We start from the raw sequence: 16,433 nt of genomic DNA, 5'->3' as shown, positions 1-16,433 counted from the left end.
AATCAGGAGGAGGTATCGACCTTCAGGGTCTTTGATCTCTTTCTGAAGCGTAAATGGAGTAGTTCTAAGAAACGCAATCAACACCCCGCGTTGCTTCGTGGGGGCAGAGGCCATATAGACTTGTGGATACTGGTGGCCAAAGTGTTTGGGCGTCGATTGCGATGAAAAGTGCGTCTCCTGGAGGCAAGCCACGTGAATGCATAGTGAAGAAAACGACGGGAAAGCTTTCACTCTTTTAGAAGGGGAGTTGAAGCCTTGTACATTTAAGGTAAGCACATTCAAGGTGGACATGGTGAAGATTGGAAGTCGGGAGAGGGAGGTAGGAGTCCGGCGCAAGGGGCTGGAGGCTCTCCCCGGGAGGGGGGGGGAGGGAGGGAGGACAGGATGGGAAGAAAGGCCGGAGGGAGAGGGGGATAGGGGAGCTGGGGAAGGGAAGCTTAGGGAATGTCTTTAAAGGTTAATAAAACCTAAAGGTGTCCTCCGGAAGGAACTGCGGATACCGCCGGAAGGAATCAAAGGGTCCAATAGATGCCAATCCAATCAGGGCTGGCTCTAGTGGACAAAAAAATGGGGTGCAATGAGCAGTCCCCGGGTCTAGGACAGCCTAAGAAAAGTATAATGTAATGAAGTAAGCAATTCGAGTCAGTCATACAGTAAACTCTGAACAATAAAACTTATTAGGGTGGACAGTCATACCCAACTATATAAACAGAAGTAGGCAATCAGGGTAATAAGCCCCGAGTGCCTACTGCATATCAATGGACTCAGAACAGGCAGCGATGGTGTTGGGGGAAGATAAAGCTGCAAGGCAAACAATTAGTAAGCTGGCTCAGAAGGTGTAGTGAGAACTATTACAACCCATCCGTGGGTAGTTTGTGATTGGCTTAGGGGGGGTGCCTGGTAAGAGTGCATTGAGCAGCAAAAAAGGCTGCTGGCAAAAAAGGTAAAAAAAGAAGAGGGTTCATAGTTACTGTATCAAGGAGGCACCAGTACTGTGGTACCCAAAGGGGTCGGCAGAGCAACAAGGCGCTCGCCGAGGTATTGGAAAGCTGGTGTACAGCGTGGTGTCCCACCAGTCCATGGAATCTTCTGGAGCGTGGACAGGACGCGGAGTCAGTGAAGAGTAGCGGCCTCTCTTGTGGATTCCTGGCTGGGCTTCTTGGCCAGCGTGGGCTTGTGCTTTCTGTGGTGAGGAGGATGCAGCTCGACGTCTAGAGCCTTCAGACGATTGTTCTGGGGGTGTCAAGTGAAGTTCCCGGAGAGTGTGTTGCAGGTCTTCGGAAGACTTACATTGGTAGGAGGTACCTTTGTAGGAGAAACAAACCGAGAAGGGAAAGATCCAACAGTAGATGATCTTATGGTGTTGCAGGGTGAGTAAGTGAGGTTTCATAGCTTTGCGCTTAGCAAGGGTGGCTTGTGATAAGTCTTGAAAGAATTGATAGCGATGACCCTGAAAGTGTAAAGCTTCCCGGTTGCGGGTAGCTGCCATGAGTTGTTCTTTGGAGCGGAAATAATGAAGTTTTACTATGATATAGTAAAACCATCTTCCAGATCACCCCACACTCCCTCTCGTGAGCCTTCCTCGGCCCATCCACAGGAGGGGGAATTTGACACCATCTTAAGGACTCTGGTAACGACCATTTGAAGCTAGCAGCCATCTTAAGTGTGGTAAATATATCTTGCTGATTATTTGATTTTATTCAAAATTGTTTATTTCCTTCCTTACATGTTTTACATTGCATATTTAAGGGTAATGAGATTACAATCCCAGCCGTATAAACCATGGTAGATTTTTCTCTAAAAAGCTGATTTTTGTTTTTATACATTTTTATTAATATCAGATTTAGCGCATATTGGCGTATTAGTCTCTCATTTTGCATGGCCTATTCTCGCTCCATCTGCAGTGGAGTGACTGTCAGCTGCACAATTCGCAGACAATTGTGGTCTGATTATATTGTACACTTATCTATGGTTTATGCTACTACATCTGGGAAAAACGTAATCTTGCTTTATTTTTACTTTCATTTTTGAGCTACAAATCACATTGCATTTATCATTTAAGTTTGTATTTTATGTAAAGTTATCTTTTTGTGTCATCTCAAGTATAATCATTTATTGTGAATACATGTCTTGTGAATACATATTCTTATATATTCCATACTGTAGACAGTTTTCACTAAGATTGGTATATGTTCTTAAAAAGAAATTAATTGATTAAAAATAATTCGCTACATATTGATTTGTGGAAATAAGTGGAGATTATCCTACCTTACAGATCTTTGCTTATTGACATAAATAGAAACTGTTATATTCAGAGCAGTATAAATATTCTGATTCCTCGTTAATTGCACTGTTCTTACTTTCTACTCTGTGCTGTAAATATGCACCACTAACATGAAAGCATATATCATTGGCGGGTAACTTCTTCTTGCACATTTCCTGTGCCAGCCAATGGCAGCAGCACCAGTTCTCTGTAAAAAAAAAAAAAAGCCCTTTTCCATGAGATTTTGTGAGATTTCTCACAAAATCTCACAATATCTTGCGAATTTCAGATGATCCAATTTCCCCAGGGAGCACCTGGGAGGTCCTGATTGTGTCACCAGTGCCTGAGGAAACCAGGAACCGTAATGACATCAAATTCAAGCCCAAAAATGCATCTTTGTTTAAAGTGAAGACTTTAGGATGTTTATAAATCAGCATGCATACCTGAATGCAGCAGTGCAGACCTGTGCCTCATTAAAGGTCTGTGCTGTTAGGATGGTTACTTTAAACTTCAAATTGTTGTTTTCAGTTTTAGCTCAGACTACCCATGAATTCTGCTTCTGCCAGCTGCCTGACCTAAACTTCTGTATGTTTTATTATAATGTTTCCTCACATTTCCTCACAATTTTGCATTTTGTCTGGTTCTGCGTACAAATTGGCTGTCACAGTATAGGTTTTCTGGACTTTTGAACAGTGGTGTTTCAGCAACAAAAATGGGCATTACCAACAGCTTTGGAGAGAATCCTGCACCCCCTGCTGGTGATAGAGTTTGCCTCCTCTACCCTGTGACACATACAGAGTATATAGTAGTAAATAATCTAGAAACAGAGAATCAACAAAGAGATGTAAATGGTAAGCCTTGTGTAAGCACAATTACACTTTTTTAATACACTTTTTTAATAGGTAATTTTAAAGCTGGGGAGTTAGAAATTTATAGAAACAGAGATGTAAATTTTAACAGCCTTTTTTATTTTGCCTTGGCAGTTCTTCGGTAGTTGGAAACAAAGGCTCCATGCACACTAGACGCTCAAAAACTGCTAAAAAAAAAAAAAAAAACACAGGATAAAAACCGTTAATATTTAGCATTTTTTGCCAGTGTTTTAGCAGTGCTTAGGAGTGTTTTGAAAAGTGAAGTGTTTAGGAGCAGTAGGATTTTAATTAGTTAATAGTTGGTTGTTAAGAAGCAGACCAGCAAGGTGGCTGCCGCATCCTTAACAACGGGTGACTCATCAGCTGTCAGCGGGGTTTCCCGCTGACAGCTGAATGTAAATTAGGCAATTGGCAACAATAAAATATTAAGCATGCAAAACAGCATGGGAGTTCTTTTTTTATTTGCTGTGTTTAGTTGCTGTTAGATTAATCATTCCTTGAGTTTTGAAGTCACAAGTAAACTCATATGAATGGAACCTATGATTGCACAGAATAATTATAAATCTGTACGATTCCCCAAAAAATGTGTATGTCTGGATGTCTTGGTGGCTATTCACTTACACGCCTACATTTAAACAACACTTTACCCACATTTTGTCTTCCCTTGGACCAGATTATATCTGACCAAGTTCCTGAGACAGAGCTATGAGTCTAAGCTGGTTCTTCCCTTGGCAGCCCTCTCCTCTTCTTCTTTTTTTTCTAATTCTTCTGTTCTCTTCTTCCTTTGATCCACCCTTCCTCTTTTTCCATTTTTTCCTCTGTCAGCAAAATATGCGATGAAACACTATAGAGGTATGGTAATAAAGCTTGATGTTTAACTATCATGTAACGGTTCCCTCATTTTGCTTTGACACCATTATCACTGACGGTTATGTCGACCATTGGAACCTATGTGCCTTACCTATTTTTCTTTCAAAAGATTTTTATTTGTAACACAAAGGAACAGATACATTACAAGCATTATGGACCATGCACAAAAAGCAAAAATTTGACATATTGAGCCATACTGAACAGTATACATACAACTCTCGAAAACTTCAACGTTTAAGTAAACAAGCGATCTGCACATGTTACACAATGCAAAGGGTGCAGAGGAAAAGTTATAAGCCTTGAAATAGAGATCCGGAGAGACCCGCCCAATCCCGAGGAGACCCCTACTGGGGGCTAAGACTGTCCCCTCAGGGTGGATAGGGCATTCCAGGCTCCCCCATAACTCAGCTCTGGTAGACCAGGTTGAGGTAAGAATGAATCACCCTCATAAAAGAGTGCAGTAAAGTTACAATTTTAGCTCAAAAAGCTATTGAGTAATATGCAGCCCTAAGAGCCCAGAAGGCTGCCAAAACCGTGAAGGTAGGGAGCAACTAGCGTCTCAAAAACTTTGCATCAAGCATGGCATGATGAAAAGAAAATGGAGTGGAGAAGAGAAAGAAGAGACACAAGGTGGGAAAGGAATCGAAAGGAGAGTTAAAGAGAATATTAAAAGAAAGCACAGGGAAAAGATCAGATCATGATAAAGAGGGTGTGATACTAGCACTGCGGAATGAGATCTTAGAGAGAGAAAGTGAGAGGAAGAAGTGTTCCTGACAGGTCCCTAAGAGCAAGAAAGTGCAAACTAGTGCAGCAAAGCATGTAATGGGGTTTTAGTAAACTCAGCTCATGGTTCCCACACCACCTCGAAGAGATGGTGAGTATCCAGGAGTTTGCTAGCTAACAATTCTTGCGACATGATCCAGGAAATTTTTCTTTTAGCGCGCAATATGGAAACAGAAGGTCGCTTCCAAGCGCCGGCTATGGTCATTTTGGCTCCCAGAAGGATGAAGTGAATGAGACGTTTTTGATGTTTGGATGCGCCCGGGGCAGGCATGTTAAGCAGAGCAATCTGTGGTGATTGCACAATCGATAAACCCGTGACTTTCCTGATGATGCTGAATACTTTATTCCAGAAGCCCCTTATTTTGGGGCAGTCCCACCATATATGAACGACAGAGCCCAGGAGGGAGCAACCTCTGAAGCAGAGCAGGGAAAAAGCCGGGTAGAATTTATGAATCCTCTCAGGAACCATATACCATCTGGTGAGAACTTTGACACTTGCCTCAATAAGGGAGACATTCAGTACACCTTTATAAGCCGCAGACATGGCAGAATACCACGACTGTTCCCCCCATTCCTGCGAGAGGTCACCCTCCCATGCTCTGGTGTAACTAGGTTTTTGGTTGTTATCGGCAAGTGACCCATAGATCGCAGAGATGCCACCCCTCTGCTCCATGACATTACCACACCATGCCTCATATGGTGTTACCCTAGGAGGAATGACGTTGGATTTCCAGATGTAAGAAAGGAAATGGGAAATTTGTTGAAAGCGGAAGAGTTCAGTATCTGGCATTTTGAGTTTAGATTTGCAGTACGAAAGGGAGATCGGGCCCGATCCTGTAAAGAAGTGTCCTATTCTGTACAACCCCTTATCCAGCCACCATTTAAACGTGGTAATATTCCGGCCTGGAGGGAAATTGGGGTTTTGGAACAAGAGAGCCAGGGGTCGTATGGGGGAGGTGATTTCAGGTTTACCCCGGAGCCTATCCCAGAGAGAGAACGAATTGCTAGAATTGCTGGACGATACTTTGCTTGACACCACATCAGGTAGTCTAGCGTATGGAGAGGGACCGCTTGGAGTTCCATATTGACCCAGTCAGGTTTTACCCCACGAGAATATATAACTGATAACTGCGCCAACTGTGCTGCTTGGTAATACCACCTCAGATTAGGAAGTCCTAGCCCTCCCTGTGCTCTAGTTCTGAATAAGATATCCTTAGAAAATCTGTAGCCTTTTGAGCCCCAAATGAACCTGAGAATTTGAGACTGGAACTTACGAAGATGAGTGCCATTGATGGGAACAGGGAGTGATCTAAAGTAATACAGGATATGGGGTAAAAGAGTCATCTTGACCGCATGCACCCTACCTATCCAAGAGATAGGTAAGTGTGACCAGGTGCGGAGGTCTGATTCTAGTTTAGAGTAGAGTGGGGGATAGTTGGCCTTATATAGTTGGTCTGTTTTCTTTGTTAGGGTGATTCCCAAGTAAGGTATAGACTGTTCGCTCCATGTGAATGGAAAATGATCTTTCAGGTTAGCTATCACCGAGGGGGGCATGTTTATGTTCAGAGCCATCGATTTGGCCATATTCACTTGTAGTCCGGAAATAGTTCCGAACGATGTTAAAAGCCTACCAACATTGGGGAGGGAAATCAGCGGGGACATGATAAATAAGAGTAAATCATCTGCGAACAAGGCGCATTTGTGAGTGCCCTGGGTGCAGTGAACTCCATGAATGTTAGTGTCATTTCTGATAGCTACGGCTAGTGTTTCAATTGCAATTGCAAAGAGGAGGGGGGAGAGGGGACAGCCCTGGCGGGTACCTCTTGATATCTGGAAAGAGTCTGAATAACAGCCTTGGAATTTGACTTTAGCGTTGGGGTTGGAGTATAGCGCTTTCAAAATATTAACAAAACGTGTTCCAAAACCGCAAGTGTCCAAGATTCTGCAGATCAATAGAAAGGAGAATACCCTCCTGGGGCGGACCCCCATCCCATCCTGATTGCAACAATGAGATAACATCAATAGCGCGTCAAATTTGATTGGGTCCTTGCCTGCCCGGGATAAATCCTACCTGGTCTTTATGGATATATTGGGTAATGAAGGAGGAAAGTCTGTTAGCCAGTATCTTTGTCAGTATTTTGAGGTCATTATTTATAAGCGAAATCGGTCTATAATTACTAACCTCGCTAGAATCTTTGCCAGGCTTGGGTATTACCGTAATAAATGCCGCATTGAGGGAGGAATCTAGTTGTGGGTTTGTGCGAAGATCATTGAATAGCCTTGCTAGGGAGGGAGCCAGGATTGGACCGAAGGATTTATAGTATGGGATCGAAAAGCCATCTGGGCCAGATGCGGAGCTACTCTTAATATCTTTAATGACTAGTTGTATTTCTTCTGCTGATATAGGGTCATCCAATAGTGCACGATGGTCCTCAGTTAGTTTAGGGAGAGGAATAGAGGCTAGAAACGAGTGGAGTTGAGAGCGGGGTGGGTCAGGAGCCTTGCTGTAAAGATCAGTGTAAAAGTCTTTAAAAGCCTTCGTTATATTCTGGGGATTGCGAGTACCAGTACCATTCGGGAGTTTCACTAGAGGGGGAGCTTGCAGCCGCGGTTTGGGCGAGAGGGTGGAAGCCAAACGTGAACCAATTTTATCTCTTTGGAAATAGAAACGCGCTCCCGACCAACGGAGGTGTTTATCAGCTTTGGCCGTCAACGCCAAATTAAGTTGAGTTCTAACCGAGTCCAGCTCCGCTATGGGAACTGAGGTAGGATTGCTTTTATGACGCCGTTTAAGTGCCAGGAATTCTAATTCTAGACGTGTCAGGTCGAGGCGTCTCTCCTTGTGTATCTGAGAGGAAAGGCGGATAATGGCTCCCCTAATGGTGGCCTTGTGGGCCGCCCATAGAATGCCCGGAGATGTGTCCCCCGTGTCATTAATGGAGAAGTATTCCCTGATCTCTTTTTCAATTTGTGATTTTCTGGTTGAGTCTTTAAGGCGGGATTCGTTTAGCTTCCAATTATTATGTAATGGACGGGTATCAGGGCTCTGCAGAAGCAATGTGACCAATGCGTGGTCAGACCAAGCGGAGTCCCTAATGAAGGATTTCAAAGCCAAAGGCGTGAGGTGTGTGGGGAGTAAAATATGATTGATTCTGGAAAAGGAATGATGTGGTGTTGAATAAAAAGTGTAGTCTTTGTGGCTGGGGTTTAGTTCTCGCCAAATATCGATCAAGCCTTGGTCATGTATGAGCTTGGCCACGAGAGTATTACATTTAGTGGGATGAACCGCTTGGGATCCCAGTGGCCTCTTTTTATCTACTCCAGTGTCAAAAGCGACATTGGAGTCCCCCCCCCCCCAAATCACAGAGCCCTCAAGCATAGGTTGCAATGTGCGGAAAAGCTTCGAGAAAAACAGGCCCTGTGCTTTGTTAGGAGCATAGTATGATATGAAGGTGAAGACGTGATCATCAATGGCCCCCTTTACTAGAATAAGCCGTCCCTCTGGGTCTCTGTGTTCCATTATGGGGGAAAATTTGCACCTATGGGAGAAGGCCATAGCCACTCCCTGTAACGCTCCTGCGTTTTACGTATGATGTGGATTTTCAGCTGCAGAAATATTCCACTTCAGTAGTCATGTAGAGAAACGCTGAGACACCATTCCCAACTCTCAATGACTCATCATGTGTGGATGATCTCAATTCAGCAAGTAAATACACACACTCAATAAGATGTTTCCTAGAGTGACTTATGTATATAGTAACACAGTGATGATAGGCTGAAGAGACAGGTTGGGTAGAGATGGTAGATGACAGACACTTGAAAGGAAATGTTCTTGAAAGTAAGATAGTAGCAGATGGGATGCAGATAGGTTTAACAATCATGTATGGTAGTAGATGACAGAGTAGCAGGTGGACATACAAGAGAGATCAACCCAGTGCAAGAACAGGTGGTAGTAGGCTCAAGAGCTAGCAATCTTAGATAATGCAGATGTAGTAATAGTCCTTAGTATGCAGAGCTAGATAGTGTAAGCTTTAGTATAAAGGTTATAGAGGTTTCCCCTGTGGGGTACTTATCACTAATAGCAATGTAGCAGAGGAGAGGTTCGGCAAGAGCGGATGATCCGGTAGCGGGATACAGGGATCAGCGCAGCGTGGTTCCGACAGCGAAGTATGCTTGCAAGCATGTGAGCTTCAAGACAGGTTAGCATCAAGGCACAAAGCAGTTTGAACGAACAAATGTGAGTGAGAGCCGGCGATCTAAATAGCCATCCAGTCCGGCGCTCAGTGATGACAGCATCAGTCTTAAAGGTGTATGCGCACCTTACCAAAAGAAAATGGTGGGGCGCATACACTTATGAAAGAGTAATTAGGGTACCCAAAGGTACCAGAACATTACACTCCCTTAGTCTTGCCTTCTGCATTGGCCAGAAAAAACAAGGGAAATTTTGAGTGGATAAATTTGGGGTTGTACGAGCTAGGAAAGTGAGTTTCTTGGAGGAGAATTACATCAAGTTTTTGGCTATGATAATAATGAAATGCTTTTCTGCGCTTTACAGGAGAGTTAAGGCCCTGAACATTATGTGTCCCTATCTTTAAGATAGGGGGTAGTGTAAGGGAGTCAGCCATGGAGCAGAGGGGTGAGGAACCCACGCGACCATAAGTCACCTACTTGAAACAATTGAATGTCAGGCATCCCGCGAAGTTCCACAGGAGAGTCGGGGCTTATTGCAGCATCTTGTGGTTGTGACCTGTCAGGAAAACTGAAAAAAAGAGAGACATGAGAGAAAAGAAGAGCGAAGAAAGATAGATAGAGAAAAAAACAAAAAAAAATTCCGCCTCCAGGGGGGCAAGGGGGATGATTCCATTGCCACCCTAGGGAAGAATGTACCCGAAAAAATCCTCCCAGCAAGGGGAGGGGTTACACCCAGGGAGTCGGAACAAACCTAGACTCCGAGGTAGGAAAAGGCATCAGCTCGCTAATCCGGCTGCAGCGCCCCATAACAATAATCATTATAAACAACATTTCAGATGTGTAATCTGAGAAATTACAACCGCCATCAATATCATAAGAAAACCGGCAAAATTGGGGGGGGGGAGGGGGGGTCAGGAGGGCGGGAAGGTTAGGAGAAGAGGGGAAGGTGAGGGAAGAAGGAAGGGGGTTTACAACCCTGGGGAGGGGAGTAGCATGGTGGGCAATCATGGAATTCTCAAAGCCCACAAAAAAAAAAAACAGTTTGCAAATCAAAGTTCAGGGCAGAGCCTGGAGGAGGACCTCCAATAAATAAAAGTTGAAATCTTGGCAACTTTGGGTTTCAGCAAAAACCGAAAGTCTAAAGGATGTGAGAAACCATCACATGGGCCAGGAGAGTCTTTCAACCGGGATGGCTGGAATCTTTAAATTGGCTTCTGCCAGAGAGGTGTCAGCGGGCTGGTTGGCATCTGGCATTTCGCTGCCATATTGGGTGATTCTGGTGGTGGTGAGGAGGGGGTCCTGGATATGAGTCCCAAGTCTAGAAGCAATCGTTCCCCCTCTGGGAGGGTAGCAAAGGCATAGGTCTTATTCTTGAAGACGAATTTCAGTTTAAATGGAAACAGCCACCAGTATTTGATTTCTTTCTGGGTCAGAACAGAGAGAAGGGGTTTCAAGGCTCTGCGTTTCTGAATCGTATATGATGAGAGGTCTGCAAATATTTGGATTGGTTGTTCCTGGAATGTAAGATTGGATGAGGCTCTGGCACGTTTCATTACTTCCTCTTTCACAGAAAAATAATGAGGTTTGACCACTATGTCTCTGGAAAGTCCGTCCGATCTGGGGGGACCGAGGGCCCTGTGAGCTCTATCCAGTTCCAGCTTATGCTGAGGTAATTCTGGAATCAGGTTTTTGATGAGAGAATGCACATCTCTGTGGTATCAGTGAATTTTTCAGGGATCCCCCTTATCCGAAAGTTATAGCGACGTGTTCTGTTCTCCAGATCATCAATCTTTGACATTGCAGAGTCCAGCTGATCATGCAGAGTTTGAATAAGATCAGTATTTTGGGTGGTCCTGGCGACCGTTTGATCAAGTTTGGATTCAATCGCTTCAATCCTGGATCCTAGATTATGTAAATCAGCCTTTATCTCTCCTGTAATTTTTGCAGCAGTGACAGAGAGCCCCCTATCCAGCAGCTCAGAGAATTTTACAAATAGAGTGGCTATGTCAAGTTGAGCTGAGGTGACAGGATCCCTGAGGGAGCCATGGGGATTGCAGGCCTCCATAGGGGATAGCAGGAGATCATCCAGTGTGTGCCCTATTAGTGATTCCGTGGATGCTGGGGACGTATGGGGTGAGGAGAAAGTGTCCCCTGGGGGTCCCTGGGCAGTAGGGAACAGCTGTGGGTCAAAGATATGTGGGGGGAGCCCTGCTTAGAATCGGATGGCCGGGGGGCTGTGGAGTGGCCGCCATCTTGGGCGGGTAGGCCTCAAACTAGAAAGTACTACTGTCCGGGCCGATCCGGGCTGTAATAATGGTACCTGCGGGGTCCGGGAGGTGTCCGGGGATGAGAGAGAGATGCAGGGATACGTTGCTGCTCAGGGTGGCTGCTGATCCCGCTGGATGGTGTGCTAAACACAATGCTGTCGGATCAGGGCGGGTAGGCCTAAAAACTGAAAGAGCTTTCAGGGCCGATCCGGGCAGAAATACTGATGCCTGCGGGGTCCGGGAGTTGTCCGGGGATGAGGGCGAGGTGCCGGTCCACTTTGCGGAGCAGGATGGCTACGGATGCTGCTGGAAGGGGCAGGATGCAGCCGAATCAGTGCAGAGCTCCCAGTCTAAGCAGCCATTTCGGAGCCCCGCCTGCTGCCACCCCGCCTTACCTATTTTTCAACCACTACTACTGTCAAATGATATGACTTGTATCAGCAACTGTACTTTACCTCTTTTAATAAATACTTATTTGAATAATTTATTTCTTGCATTGATTAAATATCATTAAATATTATAAATACATTTATTATATAGGCTATCTGGTACAATATAGTAAATTACTATAAACAAAGTAAAAGTTTAGCTTTTAGGGGCCAATTAAAATACAATAAACAAATGTACATATCTAAAGGGCCCCCTGGTGTTTTAGGTTTAGGTGCTCCTTTATATTATATATAAATACCTTTTATATTTAAAAATTCCAAATCATATAGAGTTACTTAGAGTTATAGTCTATTGCAAATTACCAAAACAACACAAGTAAATACTTAGCCATTTAGCTCTATAATCTGATTCTTTATTTTTTACACACCAAAGACATTTTTTGTACAAAAAGCTATATATGAACATGTTATTTTATGTTACCTATTACAAGAATTCCCAAAACAACACAGCAAGTGAAACACATTTTAGATGCAATAAATCACTCCATGTATTGTAGCGTTTGATTAAAAAGGTCATATATTTCTGAAAAACTGTAAATAGAGTCTATATATCAATATGACCCAGATTTGCCAAAACGTCATTGTTTTCGTCATTTACTATATATACCTATTTACCAATAATCTAGTCATTAGTATCATAGCTGTCCTTGTTAGGCAGTTTACCAGAATTTTCCATTGGCCAAATGAGTAGAGAGAGAGAAACTGTAGCATACAGTATACTAAACAGGTTTAAAGTTAGAAACAATAAAGTGAAATAGGGTTAGGATGGAAAAGAGTAAGCAGATTAATGCTAAACAGATTATGAAAGCTACACAGAGATGGAGTCTTCAATGCAATGATGTCAAGGGTAGCTCTCATAACACAGGCAAACAGTTAGATTAAATAATAGCCCAAGGGCAAAAGGTCATCTCACTGGAACTGCAATACTCTGGTATCAATTTTGGAGGGGCTTTCCCTGGTAACTACACACTTTGAGACTCCTGCCTGGCTGCATGCATATTGATTATGAAGCTGGCCATAGATGGAAAGAATTTTGAATGAAAATTCTTAAGAAAAGTCTTTTAACATTTGATTTTGGACTGAACAGACTTTACTGAACAAAATTTACATACACAGTTTAAAATGTGTTTGTTGGAAAAAAAATTCCATTCTGCTCCTTTGAATTTTCTCATCACAAATTTTCATTAAAAATTCTAGCCATCTATGGCCAGCTTGACAGTGAAATGCAGATCACTTGCTTTAGATACTTTTGTCCATCATCTCATCAGGTTTGTCCATTTTGAGTTGCTTAGGTAGGTGGTAAGCATTGATTGGTGGCTAATATTGCCATTTAAAAAAAAAAATGTGGCTGATACTTTTAACTGCAATTTACTGTAAATTTTACATAGACCTGAGCATGTAGGTAAATTATCATTTATCTCAAGCTGGCATAGCAATCATTATTATTTGTTGTAAACTTTATTGATTTATAAAAGAGAGAAACATTTCAGCAGTTATTAATAACTGAAATAATTTCACTGCAAATTTAATTTCTTACTCTTAGGCGTTTTCCTTTAGAAAAAAAAAAAAAAACACATTTAGTCATTAAATGAAAGATCTAGAATTTATAGAGCTCACATTTTTATTGTGTCTTAAAATGATATTCATATCTCATAAAGTGTCACAAGACTATAAGAGTGTTAAATAGGTTTAAGTGTATGCCAACCAAATGGGCGACTACAATACATTCAAATAAAAATAAATATATCCAAAATATAAAACCAACATATTAACAAATACAGAAATATTAAAAATTAATCAACGTCATTATTTTCCAAGGTACACCCCTCACATTTTTGTAAAATGTAAAGTAGTGAGTGTACAGCTTGTATAACAGTGTAAATTGCTGTCCCCTCAAAATAACTCAACACACAGCCATTAATGTCTAAACCGCTGGCAACAAAAGTGAGTACACCCCTAAGTGACACTGTCCAAATTTGGCTCAATTAGCCATTTTCCCTCCCCGCTGTCATGTGATTTGTTAGTATTACAAGGTCTCAGGTGTGAATGGGGATCAGGTGTGTTAAATTTGGTGTTATTGCTCTCAATCTCTCATACTGGCCACTGGAAGTTCAACATGGCACCTCATGGCAAATAACTCTGAGGGTCTTAAAAAAGAATTGTTTCTTTACTTAAAGGTGGACTAGACTATAAGAAGATTGCCAAGACCCCGAAACTGAGCTGCAGCACGGTGGGCAAGACCATACAGCGGTTTAACAGGACAGGTTCCACTCAGAACAGGCCTCGCCATGCTCGACCAAAGAAGTTGAAACGTGCTCAGCATCATATCCAGAGTTTGTCTTTGGGAAATAGAGGTATAAGTGCTGCCAGCATTGCTGCAGAGGTTGAAGGGGTGGGGGGTCAGCCTGTTATTGCTTAGACCATACACTGCACATTGTATCAAATTGGTCTGCATGGCTGTCATCCCAGAAAGAAGCCTCTTCTAAAGATGATGTACAAGAAAGCCCGCAAGGACATTGATTACTGGAACCATGTCCTGTGGTCTGATGAGACCAAGATAAACGTATTTGGTTCAGATGGTATCAAGCATGTGTGGAGTACAGGTGAGGTGTACAAAGAGAAGTGTGTCTTGCCTACAGTCAAGCATGGTGGTAGGAGTGTCATGATCTGGGGCTGCATGAGTGGGAGCTACAGTTCATTGAGGGAACCATGAATGCCAACATGTACTGTGGTGACATACTGAATCAGAGCATGATTCCCTCCCTTTCAGAGACTGGGTCACAGGACAGTATTCCAACATAACGACCCCAAACACACCTACAAGAATGCTCCAGTCCCAGTAGACGACCCCTTGTGTGGAAACGCGTTGGAAGGAGCTGGTTGCGCTGTCATTTTGGTCATGTAACCATTCTGCAGGCGGTCGTGACGTTCTTCAGCTTATGTTGCATCTTTTTAACTTGGATTGCTGTAAGTGTATTTCGCCTTATTAAATTTGATTTTAAAGGATAATGCACTATTAGTCCCTTTCTTTCTTTTGGGAATGTATCTTTGGGCCATTTCATCTTGAGCCGCACCAAGTGTATTTATCTGGATGCCGTGGGTGGATGTGATCTGGAGGATCCATAAGGAGAGTGCGTCACCTCTTCAGTCCTGCTGACACGGATCACCTACCTAATTTGCTTGAAGCCTTTACCTCCATAATCTTCGGTAAGAGTCCATCTTTTATCACAGGGTGTCATTGTACTATTACATTGTCAAGTTTTACTTGGAGGCTCTGTTTTGTTGATCACATGGTAAGAGGCCATTCACTACGGTGTGAAAACTGCACTTGAAAACAGTCACCCTTTATTGTGGATTTATCACCAAACACATTACTTATTTGCACATGTTTGATTATGGACTCTAACTTATGAACTGTATTTTGTTTACAATTTTTGAAGTCCTCCATCAGATATACACTGTTTATTTTTGCACCCTTACGATCTGAATGTTTTACATATCATTATTGTTGGTTTATTTTTGAAGCGCATTATTTTCTTTATAAACCTACAAGACAACCACTGCCTTGCTAAAGAAGCTGAGGGTAAAGGAAATGGACTGGCCAAGCATGTCTCCAGACCTAAACCCTATTGAGCATCTGTGGAGCATCCTCAAATGGATGGTGGAGGAGCGCGAAATCTCTAACACCCACCAGCTCCGTGATGTCGTCATGGAGGAGTGGAATAGGATTCCAGTGGCAACCAGTGAAGCTCTGAAGAACTCCATGCCAAGAGGGTTAAGGCAGTGCTGGAAAATAATGGTGGCCACACAAAATATTGACACTTTGGGCCGAAGTTGGACATTTCCACTAAGGGGTGTACTCACTTTTGTTGCCAATGGTTTAGACATTAATGGCTGTGTGTTGAGTTATTTTGAGGGGACAGCAAAATTACACTGTTATACAAGCTTTACACTCACTACTTTACATTGTAGAAAAGTATCATTTCTTTAGTGTTGTCACATGAAAAGATATAATACATTTTTACAAAAATGTGAGAAGTGTACTCACTTTACTGTACATTACTGATTGGTGTTCTTTAAGTTTTTTTTTTTTTTTTGGCCTGCTCAGTGCAAAAAAAAAAAAAAAAAATATATATATATATATATATATATATATACACATACATACCTACTGTACACATATATACATACTATATTACCAAAAGTATTGGGATGCCTGTCTTTACACACGCACATGAACTTTAATGGCATCCCAGTCTTAGTCTGTTTACACAAGAAAACATAAATTGCCCATGGGACTTTATTATGCGGTGCAACACATCCATGTATATTGACACATAGACACATTTTTCACAGTCATCATGGTGGAGGACTTGTTGGATCGCGCTCCATGCCAGCCTTTCCATCTTGTCTTGTTTGCACTGCTGCTCCCTTCGAATCCCACACCCACAGTTCCCGAGTCAGACATTTCCAGGCAACTACCATTAGGTCATGAGCATGTGATGTCTTGCAGATTTGTAAGTATGAGTCCCCTATTGGTTGATACCCAATGTTTGCATTAACAGAATACATTTTATTACGTGTGTCATGTATTCCTCAACTTTTTCTACTTTTTGGACATAGTAAATATAAACAATTTTTTAGTGATTTATAATTGAAAACCTATATACCTTTGATATACCGATTTGCACTGCATCACCCCTGAAGCGCAGTACCCTCCCCTGTAAATAAGTCCCTATTG

The sequence above is a fragment of the Pelophylax lessonae genome (genome assembly GCF_965119305.1).
Source record: "Pelophylax lessonae genome assembly, chromosome: 6".
NCBI classification, from domain to species: domain Eukaryota; kingdom Metazoa; phylum Chordata; class Amphibia; order Anura; family Ranidae; genus Pelophylax; species Pelophylax lessonae.
Note: the sequence above shows the minus strand (reverse complement) of the source record.